The sequence below is a fragment of the Aquarana catesbeiana genome, linkage group LG07 (assembly GCF_042186555.1).
Source record: "Aquarana catesbeiana isolate 2022-GZ linkage group LG07, ASM4218655v1, whole genome shotgun sequence".
Lineage (NCBI taxonomy): Eukaryota > Metazoa > Chordata > Amphibia > Anura > Ranidae > Aquarana > Aquarana catesbeiana.
The window spans coordinates 245841259-245862407 of NC_133330.1; positions in this window are offsets into that span (position 1 = coordinate 245841259).

Sequence of the window (21149 nt, forward strand, 5' to 3'; positions counted from 1 at the left end):
TGGTATAGATATCTAAATACAAATAAAAAGGCTGGTGAATAATGACAGAGATGCTGATAAATAATAATAATAATTAATGTGCAATATAAAATAGATGGTCCATAAAAGGAGGGGATGGATGGAAAGGATAAGTCCTCCTGGGAAGTTGGATTGTACTAAAAAGTCACAAACATGGGATAAAATGTAATTCCAATGGCTGGCTTCTTAGTAGTAAAACATAGTGGTGTTGCCGACTATAGCTGGCAGCACTGATCATACAGGAAAAACCCAACAGGCTGGTTGTATAGAAGTTGATCAGGAGATCAACTACTGTACAACCAGCATGCCCATGCATGGATTGAAACTTGGCCAATCCCTGCTGAACTGGGCAAGTTCATTTGGTAAACCTAAAATCACAAAAGGCAGTTATATAATAACAGGATGCTGGAGGGCCACAATGGCTGAGTGTCTGACACAGGGGGATTACTTAACAAACTTCAATGTTCTAACATTTGTCCGTCACCCTTACCCTATAGCACATAGATGGAATAGAATGTTACAGAACTCCTTCAGAACCTACTTAGACTCCTGCCATCATGTGTGGACAAGAGACATCCCTGTGGCTGAAATTTACAGTAAATAATTCTGTTTGTATAGATGCACTATTGTGGCATAGCCTGGTAATATTTTGCAAAGATATATACAGTGTGTGCAAGATGATAAACAACAACTAATGAACTCAACTTATATATATACTACATAAAATACATGAACGATATAGACAAACACAGAACAAGACTTGAGGAAGAAGAAAGGATTTATAGGATTGTATAGAACTTGTATCTTAGCATATTAATTTCATGCATCCATAAAACATGCAAAGAAGTGCTTGTTCATTGTCAAAGGTACATAAATAACATTCACTGTAATTTGATTTAAATGTTTAACAAAATGAGATATGGAGATCTGGAAAAAACTGAATAGAATATTTCTCCCTTAAAGTAAAAATTAATGGCCAATTAAATAAAGGAATGCCCTCTTTTGGACAATCCTCTCTGTCAGAATACGCCAATTAATCTCCAGTCAAGGAAGAAGTAAGTATTTTCTGTACTTTGTTACCTTACCTTACAAACAACTTTCATGTCTTAATCAACAAGAACTTGTCCATTGCATAATGTTCTATTTATGAAAGGACATAAATAAAATCAGCCCTAAATGGACTGGCCTTGGATACTGTCTGGTCCTAAACTGGTTACACATTCTCCAAGGCTGTCACATATATATGGCCACAGTTTCACTGCGGCAGTCCGGTGTGTTTCTGTTCAACGGTTCTGGTGCGATTCAGGTGTGAATTTTTACCTAAAATCGCACCAGAACTGGACCCAAAAACTGATAGGACCCTTTTTAAAACCGTACCGTGGCAGCCCCGCACATGTGTGAACCGGCTCCATTGAAAGCCAGTCACATTCACATGTTATGCAAATTGGATGTGGTTAATAACGCATATTATTATTCACTCCTGTTTACTGTGAAAAAAGGTTTTTTTGCATTTCAATTGCAATTAAAGCTGAACTTTAGGCAAAAGCTAAATACTGAGCTAACATACACATATAAAAACTATTTTACATTTACAAAACTGTGAACTGTTTTACGTGGTTTTATGTGCCTAATTCAGTCCAGCCAGTCTTGTGATTTTCTGGTTAACCATTGCAGCTTTCGTGTCACTTCTCTACCTCCAACATACTCATCAGACAAAGAATCAGCATTACCACAGTGCTGAATTATTATCCAAAGAGGAAGTAGATTATACAAACAGCTGTAAAGCTGTAGCAGGTTGTACATTAGCAGAGATTTGTAAATCACAAGACTGGCTAACCAGAATTACAAATCTTTGACATTTTTTTGGAGCACCTAACTTGTGGACTCAAAATACCCTTCAACCAGCTAGCTAAGATCATATAAAAATCCATCTTAACTGATGCACAGAAACCCACTCAAACATCCAAAGATAAGATGTTAACGTGAACAAACCACCAATTCATATACTGGGGCAGATAGGGGATTGTTTAAATTACGCTTTATTTGTTATTTTTTTTTTTTGGATCAACTTACCAGAAAGGATTTCCTGTAGGTACATTGGAAACCTTCAATTGCGTGTGTGGGAAGGGGGCGTTAATTTAAAAATCAGAAAAAAAGAAACAAAAAAGGAAAGGAGGTTGTCAAATGAGCATCAATTAATTGGGCCCAAAGAATGCAATAAAATTACATATATATATATATATGATATGTACTTTTATCACACATGGAAAGGCTTCTTCACAATAAGAGCTGGTTTACTGTTTGCCTCACACTTCTTTTCCCTTCATAAAACTGACTGTAAATGTTTATTGGCTAGGTGAGGCAAACTTCTCAACAGAAAGCACACTCCTAACAACACTCACTACAAACCTGAGGGTATCTAGTGGGTGATAGAAAGCCACTGAAGTCCAAAATAACATAATATTCTTCCCTCTAGAGTTAATATATCTATCTCCCATTGGGACTAAAAGTTGATTCGCTTCTGGACAGAGTGGAGAAAAGGTTAGAAATCCTGTAAAAGGCTTTATTGCTGTCTGTGTCTCTAATGGAGAAATTTGCTCTCTCTGTTAATCCTAATAACCATAGTCACCTGAACTGAAAGTGAAGGAAAATCTAACTCTTCACTTTGAAGAGTTTTCCTCTCATTTGCTGTTGTGTTTACAGAAAAGAAAGATAAGAGAAATCTCCCAATTGGACCACAGACTGCAAAATAAACTTAAAACTAAAAAAACATTGGGATGTATTTATTTTTTAATTGTCTACAGTGTCCATATCATTCTCTCAACCGTAATAGAAGCAAAACACATTGCAACAACAGCTAACTGTATGCCACAGTGCTACACCTCCAATGGACCCGATATGATTCTGGCCATGCTGTGGGAGATGGAGAGATAATTGGTTAGCGCCTATAAACAATCAGTACTTATGGCCCACTGACATTAAATTTCTACTACCCAACTAACAGTCAGTGAAGATAACAATGCCCCTACATTGCTACAGTACTGACAAGGTTTGGTTCATTGTATAACCGTATAAGAAAACGAGACCATGTTACTCATTGGTTCACTTAAATCAATGCAGTTAAATAAGGTGTGCTTTTACATCAAGCTCCCATATGCCTGTAAGCTGCAGAATAGGTGTACTGTACATGCAGTGCAGTGGTAGGTGTCCTCCTAGGACACTCCATGAATGTGCTTAAACTGAAATGTACAGTGTGTCTCCTCCCCCACTTGTTTTAATGGTGAAGATGTGGAGGCGATCCTTATGCTTTTGGCTGTGTGCACACATATTTCATACAGTTCAACCCCCTGCTACTGCCCCGCACTTTGTGATCTACCAGTGTATAATCTCACAGTCTTACACAGATCAGCCAAAGTGCTGAGTCCAACTTTCTGACAGGACAGAAAACTTTGTTTAACAGAGTGATTACAGGGAGAGGGTGGAATGAAGCTGGCCATAAAACGATCAAATTTTAGCCAGATAAGCTGGCTGAAATTCAAGCAGTGGGTGGTCCTGTCAGCACTCTACCACCTGACATCCTTTGATTAACAAATATAAGGAGCCTGTAATTAAATATCAGTCAAACAGTGACTGCAGCCACTGGGGTTGATTTATTAAAGGTAAATAGTCTGTTCACTTAGCAAGGGAAGTTGAACTTTTCAAGAAAATGTTCACCAGAGTAAATGAGTTGAAACTCTGCTGACTTCTATCATCCATAGTTACATAGTTGGGTTGAAAAAGTTAATTTAGTTCAATCAGCAGAAAAAAAACAGAAAACCTCCATATACAAAATCCTATACCCATAGTTGACCCAAAGCAAGGCAAAAAATGCCTATAAAGCATGGTCCAATTTGATCCAGTGGGGGGGAAATATATTCCTTCCTGATCTCCCAGAAGGCAATTGGATATTTCCTGGATCAAAAACATATGGTGGTATTACCTATAAATGTTAATACACAGTTGTATTCTGTGCCTTTGGGAATGCATACAGCTCCTTTTTATTGTTTTTAAACAATCACTGAGCTGGCCAGAACTAGTTGGTGAGGGTGGCTATTCCACATTTTCACAGCTTATTGTAAAGAAGCCTTTCCATGTGTGAAGGTTAAATCCCTTTTTCTCCAGATGTAAAGAGTGCCCCCTTGTCCTTTGTAATGACCTTAATGTGAATAACTCTACACCAGGTTCACCATTTTCCAAACTTAATAAACTTACTGAGATTCATAGCACTAAGTGGGCCACAGGACTTTTGAAGATCCCCATCTGATATGCTTTCCATACCCTTATGACTACTATTTTCTGAAGCAGGTTTTTTAAGGTCCTTCCTGAGCACTTGTTGACTGATGGTTTCTTTTGTCTCTCAGGCACAATACAATGAAAACTGTGTACTTAAGTCCTAAGGTCTGCACACCTGCCAAGTCAGTTAGGAGTGGTCTCTCCTTCCCTAAGTTTCACATTTTTTAAATTTTATAGAGAGTACAGCCAGAGGAGTAAAAGACCCACAAGGACACTCCTGCTGAAGATAGAAGAAGAAATATAGCAACCATTGCTGACTGCTGGAGTCACCATGAGATATAAGGAGGAAGTATTAGCCCACCAATTCTATCTATAACTAACAAGAGAAACAAGGAGGGTGATCTAGCCATCAGACTCTACCTAAAACTACCAGAAGTTATAAGGGGTAGATAAAACCCACCAAACTCTACCTATAACTACATTTTAATGGGGCAAAACCTTTAAAGCGGTTCTCAGTATTTGACTCACCTTGGTGTTATGAGTTGACTGGTAAAAATTACCAGATCACTATTAAATGCAGACTGCAAAGTGTTCCACCCCAAACTCTAGTCACCTGGTGGATTCAATGGGGATCCTACTGTTAATGCCATTGGTTTTTGGGGTAAGAGTTCCTGTCCAACTGCCACAGTCCTGTTTCACAAAAAATTGGTGACGCAATAATGCAATAGTATCCTTCCAAATTAGCTACTATTTTAATAATAAAGTATAATAATCATTTATCAATGTGGTAATGTCATACAGGTGATGTTCCTGTTGTGGCAGCACTGTGACTTTACTGTCTTTGGACTACTTTACATGTTTATTGAGTGAACTTGGCTCACCAATGAAGCAAATTGTCCCTTTCAGGCAACCTTTAGATCAGGATGAACCTGATGGTTTTACTATAAAGTCTGAGTCTACATGTAAAGTTTTAGCTGACCATTGTTACTTTGGATGTACCACCTCTAACAGGCAATGCAAACGCAATGCATATAAACATGTATACTGTATATTAGCATCAGGTTAAAAACAGAAGTGTTTATGCTGATTGCTAAAATCTAACAGTCAAGTTTATGGGTTAATTAAATGTTCCCCACATAAGAACAAATAACGGTTTGTGGAGGATTTTCAAAAACGTCATAAATTAAGTTGCAAGGCTAAAAAAAAGTAATAGTCCCTGTGATTCAGCTGAAGTAGTGTGTTAATAAAATATTAGTGAAAAGAAATGCATTACAAAAATATATTTGACTCAAGGCTGCCTGTTCACACTGGGTGCTGCATTTTCTTATAACATCCTCCTGCATAATCATCCTTTACAAGTTAAGTTACATTAAAATAATCATTTCAATGCTTAATAGCTTCGCATTTCCTGCTCAATGAATTTCAACCAGCATTTAACACCATTTTTCTCTGTCAATGTCAATACTGAAAAAAACGTCCATTTAATTAAAGTATAATGTACATAACATCCATTTTAAATTAATTACACGTCGCCTTAAAAAAAAAAAAAAAAAGACAAGTGGAAACAAAATGCAAGACTTTGCCGAATAGACTTTTAATTTTCTCATCTAAAAAGGTGAAGCACAAATTCTTTGACTGTCTCACTTTCTAAGTGAATGCAAGAAAGGAATATTTTAGTTAGTTCTCACCCTCCAGGCAAAGTTGAATAAAACCCCTGGCTTGAGTCCAACCCCATTATCAAAGGACCACTCACCTAATCTAAAAAAGCAGCTCTTCATCAATTTATCATTAACAAGAGCATTACAATATAATGTAGAGAAACGGCTTTCCACCAGGGATTCTGCTAATGGGAGGCTAGAGCCAGATAACAAGCTTGGCAGTTGATATGCCACAGTAGGTGAAGATAATATACATATATATGAGCCAAGGAAGACCGTACGCTAGTTTTTCTGCCACTGATGAGTTCCTTAGAATTGTAAAAATGTATAAAAGAACAGAAAAGGGCTACCCTCTTGCTTTGCGCTTGCATTTATTCACTTCTAATAGGTACTTCTAAGCTACTGATTACCAAAACTTGCTATTAAAATTTATGTAATAATAAAAGATTAAGTATCTTCCATTACCATGCACGGTTTGCTTGTAGATCTTGATTAAGTGCATTAGAGATAAATACATGCCAATCTTCTTTTCAATGCTATTCAAGTGCTTACCTTTTTACCTTGTTATAGAGGCTTCATTGCACAGATAATATTTTTATTCAGCAATCATTTTGGAGACGTATTAATATTCAGCACAAGAAAAGTGCACAACAATTAAAAAGATCCACAGATTTTTAAAACGACTTTGCATTATTTATCAAAGACCGTCTCTAGCGTGGCGTTAATTAAGCAATGCATGGCGCAATAGCATTACACTTGAAAGTGAATTAGGCTCACAAAGAATTGCCAGGGCTGAGACTGAGAGAGCATTTTATTACATCAATGTCTGAATAAGATGATACATTTGTAGTGATGCAAAGCAGGAAAGAGAACTACCAGGTGGCTTTGTCTTACAAGATGGAAAGTTAGAAAATTCAGCCGCTCGGCTGATCTAGGAGTTTGTGTAAGTACAAGAAGGTATAAATGTACTGGAAGCCAAAGGAATGTCATGAGCTTCAAGCAAAATGAGGAGATGGTGCAAAGCAGAGACAAAAATAGTGTTAAATTAAATGCTGCAGCTAAATTATCCACTCAGTGAAGTTACACAAGAACTTTAACACTTAATATTTTAAGGACTACAGAAATGTCAAGGTTTTATTTTAAGTGTATTCTTTTTTTTTTCTTATAACAAAGATACATTTAATGTAAATATATATAAAGTATTGAAAAAAAAACTCTAGTACTGTACTTTGTAGGTATTGATGTTAGAATTGTAAAAACACATCAGCGGATTTGTATAAAAGTGTAGTAAGGGAAAAATGATGGTGTTAATGTCTCATTTTAAGGACAAGTTTTAAAATATACCTGTCATGAGAGAAATATGGGGTTGTCATTGTCAACCTTTTTCTGAAAATACTTGTTGCCTGGTAGCCTGAGTTGCATATCCCAAATAAAGATGCAATAGGATGCAGTAAACTTATGTCAGAAAAAAAATCTGAAATTACTACATCTATACTGGTTCCAAGTCAGTGACTCAGAAATCATAAAAAAAACAAAGCATTAAGAAATACAGGCAGGCAAATAGCTTTTCCAAAAGGAGGTCACCAATGACCCATCTCCATGCCTCTCTCATGACAGGTTTACTTTAGGGCCAGTTCAGACCAGATGCAGTCCAGTGTGTTTTTTTCTGTATCAAAAACGCATGGATAGTAGGTTATATGGTTTTGAAAGGCATAGTTCACAACAGTGCGGTCAGTTCCAGTGCATCCTGTTCCAGAAAAAAAGTAGAACATGCTGCATTTTTTCTGCACTGGACTGTACTGGAACGCAGTAAAATGCAACACAAACCCACCGGAACACACCTAAACACATCAAAAATGCAATGGAACACATATGTCCTTATTTAAGATTGTGATAAAAGAGAGGGGGGAAAATAACTGGGCAGCATCAAAAACACACTGAAACGCATCAAAAACGCTCATGCAGAAAAGCATCCGGAACGCATCCTGACTGCGGTTTTATGGTGTGAACTGGCCCTAAATCCAAATCAAATAAAAATACCTTTTGTTTATTCTAGGTTTTTAAACTACCCTGGTTATATGCAGATTTAAAAAAAAACTGAAGACAGAATATGGAAGTGTATGAACTGGCAGATTTTTTTGCTACAGTATCTCACAAAAGTGAGTACACCCCTCACATTTTTGTAAATATTTTATTATATCTTTTCATGTGACAACAGTGAAGAAATTACACTTTGCTACAATGTAAAGTAGTGAGTGTACAGTTTGTATAACAGTGTAGATTTGCTGTCCACTCAAAATAACTCAACACACAGCCATTAATGTCTAAACCACTGGCAATAAAAGTGAGTACACCCCTAAATGAAAATGTCCAAATTGGGCCCAATTAGCCATTTTCCCTCCCCAGTGTCATGTGATGTGTTAGTGTTACAAGGTCTCATGTGTGAATAGGGAGCAGGTGTGTTAAATTTGGTGTTATCGCTTTCACTCTCTCATACTGGTCACTGGAAGTTCAACATGACACCTCATGGCAAAGAACTCTCTGAGGATCTGTAAAAAAAAATGTTGCTCTACATAAAGATGGCCTAGGCTATAAGAAGATTGCCAAGAACCTGAAACGGAGCTGCAGCATGGTGGCCAAGACCATACAGTGGTTTAACAGGAAAGGTTCCACTCAGAACAGGCCTCACCATGGTCGACCAAACAAGTTGAGTGCATGTGCTCAGCGTCATATCCAGAGATTGTCTTTGGGAAATAGACATATGAGTGCTGCCAGCATTGCTGCAGAGGTTGAAGGAGTGGGGGGTCAGCCTGTCAGTGCTCAGACCATACGCTGCACACTGCGTCAAATTGGTCTTATGGCTGTCATTCCAGAAGGAAGCCTCTTCTAAAGATGATGCATAAAAAAGACTGCAAACAGTTTGCTGAAGACAAGCAGACTAAGGACATGGATTACTGGAAGCATGTCCTGTGGTCTGATGAGACCAAGATAAACTTATTTGGTTCAGAGTGGTGTCAAGCATGTGTGGCGGCAACTAGCTGAGGAGTACACAGACAAGTATGTCTTGCCTACAGTCAAGCATGGTGGTGGGAGTGTCATGGTCTGGGGCTGCATTTGTGCTGCTAGCACTGGGGAGCTACAGTTCATTGAGGAAACCATGAATGTCCACATATACTGTGGCATACTGAAGCAGAGCATGATCCCCTCCCTTCGGAGACTGGGCCACAGGGCAGTATTCCAACATGATAACGACCCCAAACACACCTCTAAGATGACCAGTGCCTTGCTAAAGAAGCTGAGGGCAAAGGTGATGGACTGGCCAAGCATGTCTCCAGACCTAAACCCTATTGAGCATCAGTGGGGCATCCTCAAATGGAAGGTGGAGGAGCGCAACGTCTCTAACATCCACCAGCTCTGTGATGTCGTCATGGAGGAGTGGAAGAGGACTCCAGTGGCAACCTGTGAAGCTCTGGTGAACTCCATGCCCAAGAGGGTTAAGACAGTGCTGGAAAATAATGGTGGCCACACAAAAAATTGACACTTTGGTCCCAATTTGGACATTTTCACTTAGGGGTGTACTCACTTTGTTGCCGGTGGTTTAGACAATAATGGCTGTGTGTTGAGTTATTTTGAGGGGACAGCAAATTTACACTCATATCCAAGCTGTACACCCACTACTTTACATTGTAGCAAAGTGTCATTTCTTCAGTGTTGTCACCTGAAAAGATATAATAAAATATTTACAAAAGTGTGAGGGGTGTACTCACTTTTTTGAGATACTGTATGTCCATGTTGAAGACATTACCCTAACTTACTGTGTTGTAATCAGTGGGAAATAAGGAGGGGGGTCACTAATACTCCTGACTCTATTCAAACATAAACTTTTTGTGCAAGTAGGTGTGCTTTACTAAAGTAGTTAAAATACATATACCAACTGATAGCTTTCATTATGATGTCTACCTTGCTAAAGCTAGGAGACAAAAATATTTAGTTTGTTGCTATGACTTTGGATATAGTAATTCCACTTTGCACTCCCCCTTTAATAAGCCCGCAGGACTTAAGTAATACATTTTCCAATTGTGTTCATAATACGGGACGATGCAATAATTGCATGTCTTTACCCTAAAATGTAATTAATTAACACTTCTGTATCCCTATCTGAAGTTGTTCATATATGTACTGTTTTAATAGATCATGGACATGGAAAAGGAGTTTCAAACTTTTGAAGGAATCATATATCTCTTCAAAATATATTCTGTTAACTGAAGTCTAAAATGTATCAGTAATTTTGCAAGTCAGCAAAAATAAATTCCAGACTTATTACAACATACAGTAACAGTATAATATTTAAAAATGTTTAACTATCTATCAAAAAAATGTAATTTTTAGGTTCCAGTGAAGTGATATTTCCCGGGATGTGATGATGCCATAAATCTGCTGCAGGTAAGTGGAAGTATTTCTAAGTCGTCATTATTACTAACACATTGTAACTTTGTATGTAGTAACAAGGTAAAAGGATGCAGCAGGTGCTGATCTGTGTCAGATATTTGTGATGATTAGATGCCATCTCTGAGCCAGCATCACATTCCAGGAAGTAGATTCTGACCCTGGACGATTACTGAGCAAAGATGGTGCCATCCTTTAATCACTTGACCTCACAACTGTATGTGTGCTGATTGTATTCACAGACTGGCTGGCTGGCTTTTCTTCCTGATTTCAGCTCTGAACAGTAAGCAAAATCAGGGAGAAAAAAACAGCCAGATCTGGGTTATGTTTACTAACACACACTGCTCTGTGCTGTGATTGGCCATAGCAATCAGCGGGTTCACAGCCAAAATCATTACCTGTGAGCCTGTCGAAGAACTCATGCTGTGTCTAATTATGGCACAAGAGGCAGGAAGTTTGGCGCAATGTATGGGTATGTTGCGGGGCCCAGGAGAACCGCCGGCCAGCAGTAAAGTTACTACTCACCAGTTGGCAAGTGGATAAGCCAAGATGGAAGCATTGCTAGAGGGAGTACTCTAATCTGTGAGGGGTAATAAAAAATAAGTGTTACATATTACTTAGCATGCATTCAGCTAACATAAAAAAGTATGTCTATTTCTGGGTTCACTTTAAGTGCAATAACATAGCTACCATATCTATTGCTACATTGCCTAGTCCTAAAGATCCTCAACATACTTTTTTCTACTGCTACTTGTCTACCAACCTATGTAAATCATTTATCAGCTTCCTTACTCCATAAGGGCTTGTTAACCAAGAGTCAACCAAGAGTCTTATTCCCCAAAGCAGTGCAAAGGTTATTGACAAAGTGTGAATTGCAGTAAGACATGACAAGAGGTCCAATATCATTAATTTAGTGACGTGAAACATTAATTGTATGTGTATGTCATATTTGCATAAAGACTTTTTCATTTTGAGCCTTTCTATCTACTTCAATGTTCCAAGTGTAGAAGAGCTGGCCATAACAATGTAAAAATCCAGATATCTTGGCTAAAGAGGCAAACATTCAGTGGTGTTGAGATGGGACAGTGATAAACCTGGTTATTGTCTTATAACTTTGCTAGATTTGACCTGCTGCAGCCAGATAAAAAAACTGACACTCACATAATGCTATCCACACCTGAATTCATTTGTCAGAAGTTTATTGCTTCTATACAATGCTGCATGTATGAAAGTATACCTTACAGGCTTTTCATATATATACAGTATCTCTAAAAGTGAGTACACCCCTCACATTTTTGTAAATATTTTATTGTATCTTTTCATGTGACAACATAGAAGAAATTACACTTTGAGTGTACAGCTTGTATAACAGTGTAAATTTGCTGTCCCCTCAAAATAACTCAACACACAGCTATTAATGTCTAACCCGCTGGCAACAAAAGCGAGTACACCCCTAAGTGAAAATGTCCAATTTGGGACCAAAGTGTCAATATTTTGTGTGGCCACCATTATTTTCCAGCACTGCCTTAACCCTATTGGGCATGAGAGCTTCACAGGTTGCCACTGGAATCCTCTTTCACTCCTCCATGACGACATCATGGAGCTGGTGGATGTTAGAGACTTTGCACTCCTCCGATATGAAAAAGGGAGAAATGGCGCAGGGTCTCAACCAAACATGAGGAAAAGATAAGGATATCAAAATAATGTCCCAAAAGTACAAAATGTCCAAAAAGACAATGTGTGGCTACGATAAGGCAATAAAGGACACATATACGCTATACCTAGGAAGCCAAAAAATAGCAATAAAAATATAAAGTTCAAATGGAAATGACACTGTGCACCAGCAGCTGCTTTCTTGAGAGTAGAAGCAAAACTCTGAAAGGCAATGTGGAAATAAAAGACAAGCGCCAATCTAAAGATCTGAAGAAAATGTGGATGCATTGAAACGCGTCATCTGACACGTCCATACGCCATTTCCGCTGCTCTGTTCCTTGTGCATGGTGCACTTCACGCTGGTTCCCATCCGGTTCCTGCTTCCGGTCCTGGCTTTCGGTGCCCGACTAGATGCCAGCTCACCTTGCAGACACCTGGGTTTTACCATCTTCCCCACAGCCTAGCACCCATCAGCGGAGATTTCCACACTGCGGACTGCCTCTCCACCCTTTCCCCAGTGCCCTGACAACATCGTTTGGAGTCTGCACCGTGAACAGCTGAGATTACATCCCTGGGCTAGCTACATGTCCTTATGTGCCTTATTTTTACCTTGTCAATGTGAGTAGCCACTTGGCCGTTCGTTTTTATATTTATATTAAAGTTAGATTTTGATACTGCACTTAGATTGGCGCTTCTTGTCTTTTATTTCCACTTTGCACTCCTCCACCTTCCATTTGAGGATGCCCCGCCATTGACCATGGTGAGGCCTGTTCTGAGTGGAACCTGCCTGTTAAACCACTGTATGGTCTTGGCCACCATGCTGCAGCTCAGTTTCAGGGTCTTGGCAATCTTCTTATAGCCTAGGCCATCTTTATGTAGCGTAACTATTCTTTTTTTCAGATCCTCAGAGAGTTCTTTGCCATGAGGTGCCATGTTGAACTTTCAGTGACCAGTATAAGAGAGTGAGAGGGATAACACCAAATTGAACATACCTGCTCCCCATTTACACCTGACCTTGTAACACTAACGAGTCACATGACATCGGGGAGGAAAATGGCTAATTGGGCCCAATTTAGACATTTTCACTTAGGGGTGTACGCACTTTTGTTGTCAGCGATTTAGACATTAATGGCTGTGTTGTATTTTGAGGGGACAAATTTACACTGTTATACAAGCTATAAACTCACTATTTACATTGTAGCAAAGTGTCATTTCTTCACATGAAAAGATATAATAAAATATTTACAAAAATGTGAGGGGTTTACTCACTTTTGTAAGATACTGTATATTTATATATATATATATATATATATATATATATATATATATATATATATATATACAGTGGGGACAGAAAGTATTCAGACCCCCTTACATTTTTCACTCTTTGTTATATTGTTTGCAGCCATTTGCTAAAATCATTTGAGTTCATTTTTTTCCTCATTAATGTACACACAGCACCCCAGAAAACACAGAATTGTTGACATTTTTGCAGATTTGTTAAAAAAGAAAAAACTGAAATATCACATGGTTCTAAGTATTCAGACCCTTTGCTCTGACACTTATATATTTAAGTCAGATGCTGTCCATTTCTTCTGATCATCCTTGAGATGGTTCTACACCTTCATTTGAGTCCAGCTGTGTTTGATTATACTGATTGGACTTGATTAGGAAACCACACACCTGTCTATATAATACCTTACAGCTCACAGTGCATGTCAGAGCAAATGAGAATCATGAGGTCAAAGAAACTGCCTGAAGAGCTCAGAGACAGAATTGTGGCAAGGCACAGATCTGGCCAAGGTTACAAAAAAATTTCTGCTGCACTTAAGGTTCCTAAGAGTGATGGAACCATGTGATTCAGTTTTTCTTTTTTAATAAATCTGCAAAAATGTCAACAATTCTGTGTTTTTCTGTCAATATGGGGTGCTATGTGTACATTAATGAGGAAAAAAATGAACTTAAATGATTTTAGCAAATGGCTGCAATATAACAAAGAGTGAAAAATTTAAGAGGGTCTGAATACTTTCCGACCCCACTGTAAAATAACAAACATCTCATACTTACCTGCTCTGTGCAGTGGTTTTGCAGAAAGCAATCCTGATCCTCCTCATCTCTGGTCTCCCACCTGCGCTCCTGGCCCCTCCTTCCTGCCGAGTGCTCCCTGAGCAAGAAGATTGCAATGGGGACACCCAAGCAGGCGCACTCCGGAGCTGCTGCTCTGTATGTCCATTTGCACATGGCCATGGTTCACCCCCACCCCCTCTGTCTTCTTATTGGCTAACTGGCTGTGATTGACAGCCAGTGGCTCCCACTGCTGTCTCAGCCAATGAGGTGAGAGAGACCCAGCAGAGCCAGGACTCCATGCACAGCGCTGGAGAAAGATCAGGCTCAGGTAAATATTAGGGGGAGCTGGGGGGCTGCTGCACATAGAAAGGTCTTTTTACATTCATGCATATGATATGATATGATTTAGTAGTACTATAGACATAGGATGAATAACAATAATATGTACGAAACCATTTCTTATCTCCCTTTAAAAGGAATATTTGTAGAACCACATACCTTAATTTAAATATTACTGCTATTTAAGTTTCGCCTATATGTTTAGGACCATGAGACCTGCTCATGCATTCAGTTACATTATTATACACAGTAGATCATACATGACTTTGCATTCTTAATAAATATGCGTGATGCACAAATTTCTTCGCTCAGTGAGAAAAATAGGCATGACTGCACTGAAGATAAGCAACTTAATTAATAATAGTGAGGAACTCTTCATTTTAGATTTGGCCTAAGCAGCTGAACAAAGACTTAGTAAAGCCTCCAACTTAGCACTGAGCATTGAATATCTATTCCCCTAAAGCCTTTTGTCATATGCCTTTATTGATTGTGGGCCAATCCTCTTCAAGGAGTTGACCAAAGTTAAGTATTAACCCATGTGTCCATTTTTCTTTTAAAGGTTGAGCCGACCAATTTTTCATTTGGCCAAAAAATAGATACCTGTTTTCATAGATAAGGGACTAGTAAAAGTCATGAAACAAGATAGGTGCAGAGGCTAGGGAACTTCTGGGTGGCATTGATATGGATATAGGATAAAGAATTTCTGTTTCTAGTGCAGAAAAACAAAAGGTACAGGCTGTCTGAAGCAATGGTATAATATAAGCTATAATATATTATAATGTAAAAATTTGTTTTACATTATTAAAAGCACTAATCCTGAAACATCTGTTTCCTACAAATAGTGCTGAAAGCTGGTCATCAACTCTGCTACACAGATTGTGACTGTCAAACTGATAACCATTCCTGGAAGTTACATGTTTGACAGTGCACCCAGCAGCACTCAACAAGCCTTAATCAGAGTTTTTAGTAAATACCTGTTGCTCCCAGGTATAGAGGAGCATGTGTCTTCTTTTCAGAATGCATTGATTGGGTCTAAGTGGCCAACAGCCAAGCTCTGAACGAATGAATGAACAAGGTAACAGAAAATCATTACCTGGTTTAAAGCTGGCCATACACTGTAAAAAGTTTGGCCAGTTCCTGATGAGTCAGCTTCGCTTCGAGGTGACCCTGCTGGCCCTTCCCACCCAATATTTTTCAATTGAAAAATTTAGGAATACGGGCAGAAATGAAAAACGGTTGCATCCTATCAGATGCAGCCACCATTTGGGTATTTTGACAGTGGTCGGGTTTTCAGAATACAATAGCATGGTAGGAGGGGTTCATCCATTAAAGTTCAACCACAAATAAAAGAATCTGTTAGATTCTTTCATTCAGCCTTCAGGCTAATACATGAAAAACATCAGTGTATATGGCTAGCTTTAGACTGATGAGATACGCTCACTATGGGCTGTTTTACACTGGTGTCGTCCAAGCATCAGGACATTTGACAGGCAGTGGGGAGGCATTATGATTATGTTGCCTCTTTGTCACCTGTTTTAAACTTTAATAACCCAAACCATGGCACTGCAACTGTGCACATTGCATGAGGTTGGGGCGTGGCCCGATTCTTCAAACACAACATACAGTGGGGACGAAAAATATTCAGACCCCCTTAAATTTTTCACTCTTTGTTATATTGTTATATTGCAGCCATTTGCTAAAATCATTTAAGTTCATTTTTTTTTCCTCATTAATGTACACACAGGTCTATATAAGACCTTAAAGCTCACAGTGCATGTCAGAGCAAATGAGAATCATGAGGTCAAAGGAATTGCCTGAAGAGCTCAGAGACAGAATTGTGGCAAGGCACAGATCTGGCCAAGGTTATAAAAAAATTTCTGCTGCACTTAAGGTTCCTAAGAGCACGGTGGCCTCCATAATCCTTAAATGGAAGACCTTTAGGATGACCAGAACCCTTCCTAGAGCTGGCCGTCCGGCCAAACTGAGCTATAGGGGGAGAAGAGCCTTGGTGAGAGAGGTAAAGAAGAACCCAAAGATCACTGTGGCTGAGCTCCAGAGATGCAGTCGGAAGATGGGAGAAAGTTGTAGAAAGTCAACCATCACTGCAGCCCTCCACCAGTTGGGGCTTTATGGCAGATTGGCCCGACGGAAGCCTCTCCTCAGTGCAAGACAAATGAAAGCTCGCATGGAGTTTGCTAAAAAACACCTGAAGGACTCCAAGATGATGAGAAATAAGATTCTCTGGTCTGATGAGACCAAGATAGAACTTTTTGGCCTTAATTCTAAGTGGTATGTGTGGAGAAAACCAGGCACTGCTCATCACCTGTCCAATACAGTCCCAACAGTGAAGCATGGTGGTGGCAGCATCATTCTGTGGGGGTGTTTTTCAGCTGCAGGGACAGGACGACTGGTTGCAATCGAGGGAAAGATGAATGTACAAGTACAGGGATATCCTGGACGAAAACCTTCTCCAGGGTGCTCAGGACCTCAGACTGGGCTGAAGGTTTACCTTCCAATAAGACAATGACCCTAAGCACACAGCTAAAATAACAAAGGAGTGGCTTCACAACAACTCCATAACTGTTCCTGAATGGCCCAGCCAGAGCCCTGACTTAAACCCAATTGAGCATCTCTGGAGAGACCTAAAAATGGCTGTCCACCAACGTTTACCATCCAACCTGACAGAACTGGAGAGGATCTGCAAGGAGGAATGGCAGAGGATCCCCAAATCCAGGTGTGAAAAACTTGTTGCATCTTTCCCAAAAAGACTCATGGCTGTATTAGATCAAAAGGGTGCTTCTACTAAATACTGAGCAAAGGGTCTGAATACTTAGGATCATGTGATATTTCAGTTTTTCTTTTTTAATAAATCTGAAAAAATGTCAACAATTCTGTGTTTTTCTGTCAATATGGGGTGCTGTGTGTACATTAATGAGGAAAAAAATGAACTTAAATGATTTTAGCAAATGGCTGCAATATAACAAAGAGTGAAAATTTAAGGGGGTCTGAATACTTTCTGTCCCCTCTGTAGGTGCAGATAAGTGAAATATGTAGTTTAGTAAATCATAGCACAACTTAGCATGGAAAACTGCCTATTTACATTTTTCCACCACTTGTTTAGGGACAGGAACTTGACACAACATACTTTCACACAACATACTTTCATTATCTGCAACTATCACATGTGGTTAGGATGCAGTTTTAAAATACTGGGCCGATTCCTCTTCTACCGAAAAACTTCTTAATCAGGAAGGCTCAAAAAAAAACTCTATTGCACTCATTATTCTAAATTGTTAGTTACTAGATTATCTAAATTCCATAATGCTGAGAAGAAATGGCAGAACTTTATTAAACAATTAATGATTGTTACTCTCATAAAATTATCCAGCTGAATTTTTTCCACCAAATTTATTACACACCCATAGCTCTACACAAACTGGTTTTCATATCCTTACAATTCTGTTTTAAAGGTTGCGGTGAACAGGCAATTTTTTTCCATTCTTTCTGGGACTTCGCATACATTCATAAATGTTGGAAATTACTGTTTTCTACAAATGTCTTTTTGAATATTTGTAATCCCACAGTTTGCCTTCTAGGGACACTGGAGGGTTAAAGACAGACTCCAATACTAAATGCCTCCAAAAAATTCACTTCTTGTATGCCAAAAATCTTAACATACATAAAAATGAGGTGTTGGATACAGATTTTTAATGGGTCAATTAAATCATCACTGAGCACACATGGTTAAGTTCAGCAGCACTCCACAAATCAGGACCTTCCTTGGAAATGGGGGGAAACCCCACAGTTAAGAATCCATGTATATATAGTGCAAAGAGTTTTTAATGTTAAAATTAGTTATAGCAGAAATTAATCCAATGTGTCTCAGGGGCCAAAAAGACTTTCCCATCAGCAGGGCACGGGTATTTAGGGGTTGATTTACTAAAATGCTCAAACAAATACTCAATTATTTTGATTAAAACAGTTTCAGAAAGTAGGTTATTCCAGTGTTAACAGTTGCAGTATTGGGTGGTTCAGTGGATATGCAGTTGGCTAAAGGATAGATACCAGAGTATGGTTGTAAATGGGGTTCACTCAGAACAGAGACCAGTCACTAGTGGTGTACCCAAGGCTCTGTACTGGGTCCTGTTCTATTTCATCTCTGTGTAGGTTATATAACTAAAGGGTTGTTGGGCAAGGTATGGTTTTTGTTGATGATACAAAGGTGTGTAAAATGGTTGATATGCCTGGAGGTGTCTGTAACATGGAACATGATTTGGCAATGCTGGAGGATTGGTCAAAGCAGTGGAAACTGCAGTTCAATGTTTCTAAATGTAAAATAATGCACCTAGGGAAAAAGAATCCCTTAAGAGAGTACAACATCGGGGGTACAGTGTTAGCCAGCACTACAGAAGAAAAAGATTTGGGGATGCTTATTTCAGATGAGTGCAAAATGAGCAAACAGTGTAACAAGGCTGTGGGAAAAGCGAATAGAATTCTAAAATGCATCACTAGAAGGGTCACCAGCAAGAGGAAGGAGGTCCTGATTCCTCTATATAGCTCTTTAGTGAGACCTCATTTAGAATACTGTGCCCAGTTCTGGAGACCTTACTTAGACAAAGATATTTGTAAGATAGAACGAGTCCAGAGACAGTTAACAAAAATAGTGAAAGGTTTGGGGGATAAAACATATCAAGAGAGACTTTAGGAACTTAATATATACAGTCTGGAGTAAAGGAGAGAAAGGGGAAAAATGAGTGGGACCTTTAAATACATCAAGGGGGTTAATAAGGTTCAGGAAGGCAGTCTTTTCAATGTGAAACCAAAATCAAGAACACTGGGACATAACCTCAAACTAACTGGAGGAAAGTTCTAATCTATTTCTAGAAAGTATTATTTTACTGAAAGGGTAGTGGATGCTTGGAATAAACTTCCAGGAGAGTTAGTGAGACAGTCATTAGTAAATGGCTTCAAACATGCTTGATACAAACATAGACCTATACTCAGACAAAACAATTACTGAAAAAGAAAGAGAAAAAATAACAAAATTACGGACAGACTCGATGGACTACTTAGTCTTTTTTTCTGTCGACACTTTTCTTCTTTTTTTTTTTTTTTTTTTACTATAAAATTTATATTTATTTTTATGAAAACATAGCACAGAATTATTGACAATAGACAATTCTGTATAAAATTTCTTAGCAGTGCTTGATGTACATTCCATACAATAAAATAACAAAAAAACAAATTGTGAAAAGGTTACAAGGTAGTGTCCATATTCTTGACAACCAGACCCGGCTTACACCAATTGGGTGTCATCACTTTTCTATGTTTCTATGTTTCAGTAAAAAAACACTTTTAACACTGGCATATCTGCAGAATTCTTCAAGCCCTGAACAGTCCTCTCCAAATTTCAACTTTGCAAAAAGCCAAAACCTAGCACATTATAATTACCTAACCAACACTTCTCATAGTGCAAACATAGGCTCAACCAGTCACCAAGACTACCAAGAAGCCTCTCAGATGTATCCAGGGTCTCCTAAGGTGCTGGTGAGACGATGTGTGCATGCTCTGAAAGTACCCAATGGTGGCAATTAATGATAGATGTGGTTAGTTTAATGTTAACGTCTAAAGCTGAAGGTTACTTACTGTAAAAAATTATTAAATAAACAGTGAGAACTGTAATTTCCCTTTAGGATATATAGATAAATAGACAGATACTGTAGATAGATAGATAGATAGATAGATAGATAGATAGATAGATAGATAGATAGATAGATAGATAGATAGATAGATAGATAGATAGATAGATAGATAGATAGATAGATAGATATGCATGCAAATATATCAATACATTCAGCACGCAGACACGCATGCATACATATATTTGTGCACCATTCTGGAAAGGATAAATGCAGCAACAGTACCCCAGACAGCCCTACTTAATTGTCCCTATTTAAATATTTATTTATGGTTTACAAACTGACAGATCATTGTGAGAGTTAGCAGAAAGCCAGTGCACAGAGAAATAGAAAGGAAAAATTGCCAGGCATCTTGTCTCATAACACAGCTAATGATGTGCATGCCATTCTATTTCTAACAACACATCCTGTCAAGCATTTGTCTGCGTAGATATATGCATAGTTTGGCATTGTTGTTTACAGGGACATGTTCCAATTGCTTCTCAGAGAAAAAAAGTATAGCATGAGAAAAGTTTTCATCTTTTTGTTTGTTTAGTGACAGATCTATTCTGCTCCTTATATTTTCTTGTCATTTTAAAAGAGTAGAATAGCACAGACAAGTCGATTCTGGTTGTCTGCAGTCACATATGCATATATACAGAGAATTAGAGGATTTCCATATATCCCTAAGGCAAAAGAGCATGCTTTGAAAATTTCAAAGTAGGTATAGTACGTATCAATAAATCAATAAAAGTAACACGACCGTATGCTGATGCAGTCCACAACATCACAATAGTTAAGTCAGCAATTAGAAGGTGAATTACAGCACATAAAGATGTAAATTAGGAGCTATTAATGACTCTGTGTTTTCTAAATATTTACAGAGACTGGCAATCCTTATTAGCATTGTGCCTGACACATGCCACAACCTTACATCAAAGACGAAGACATCACCTGAGTCTTCCAAATCCCAATGTGTCTTCTCTCTATAAATATACATTTAAGTTGTTAATTTAAG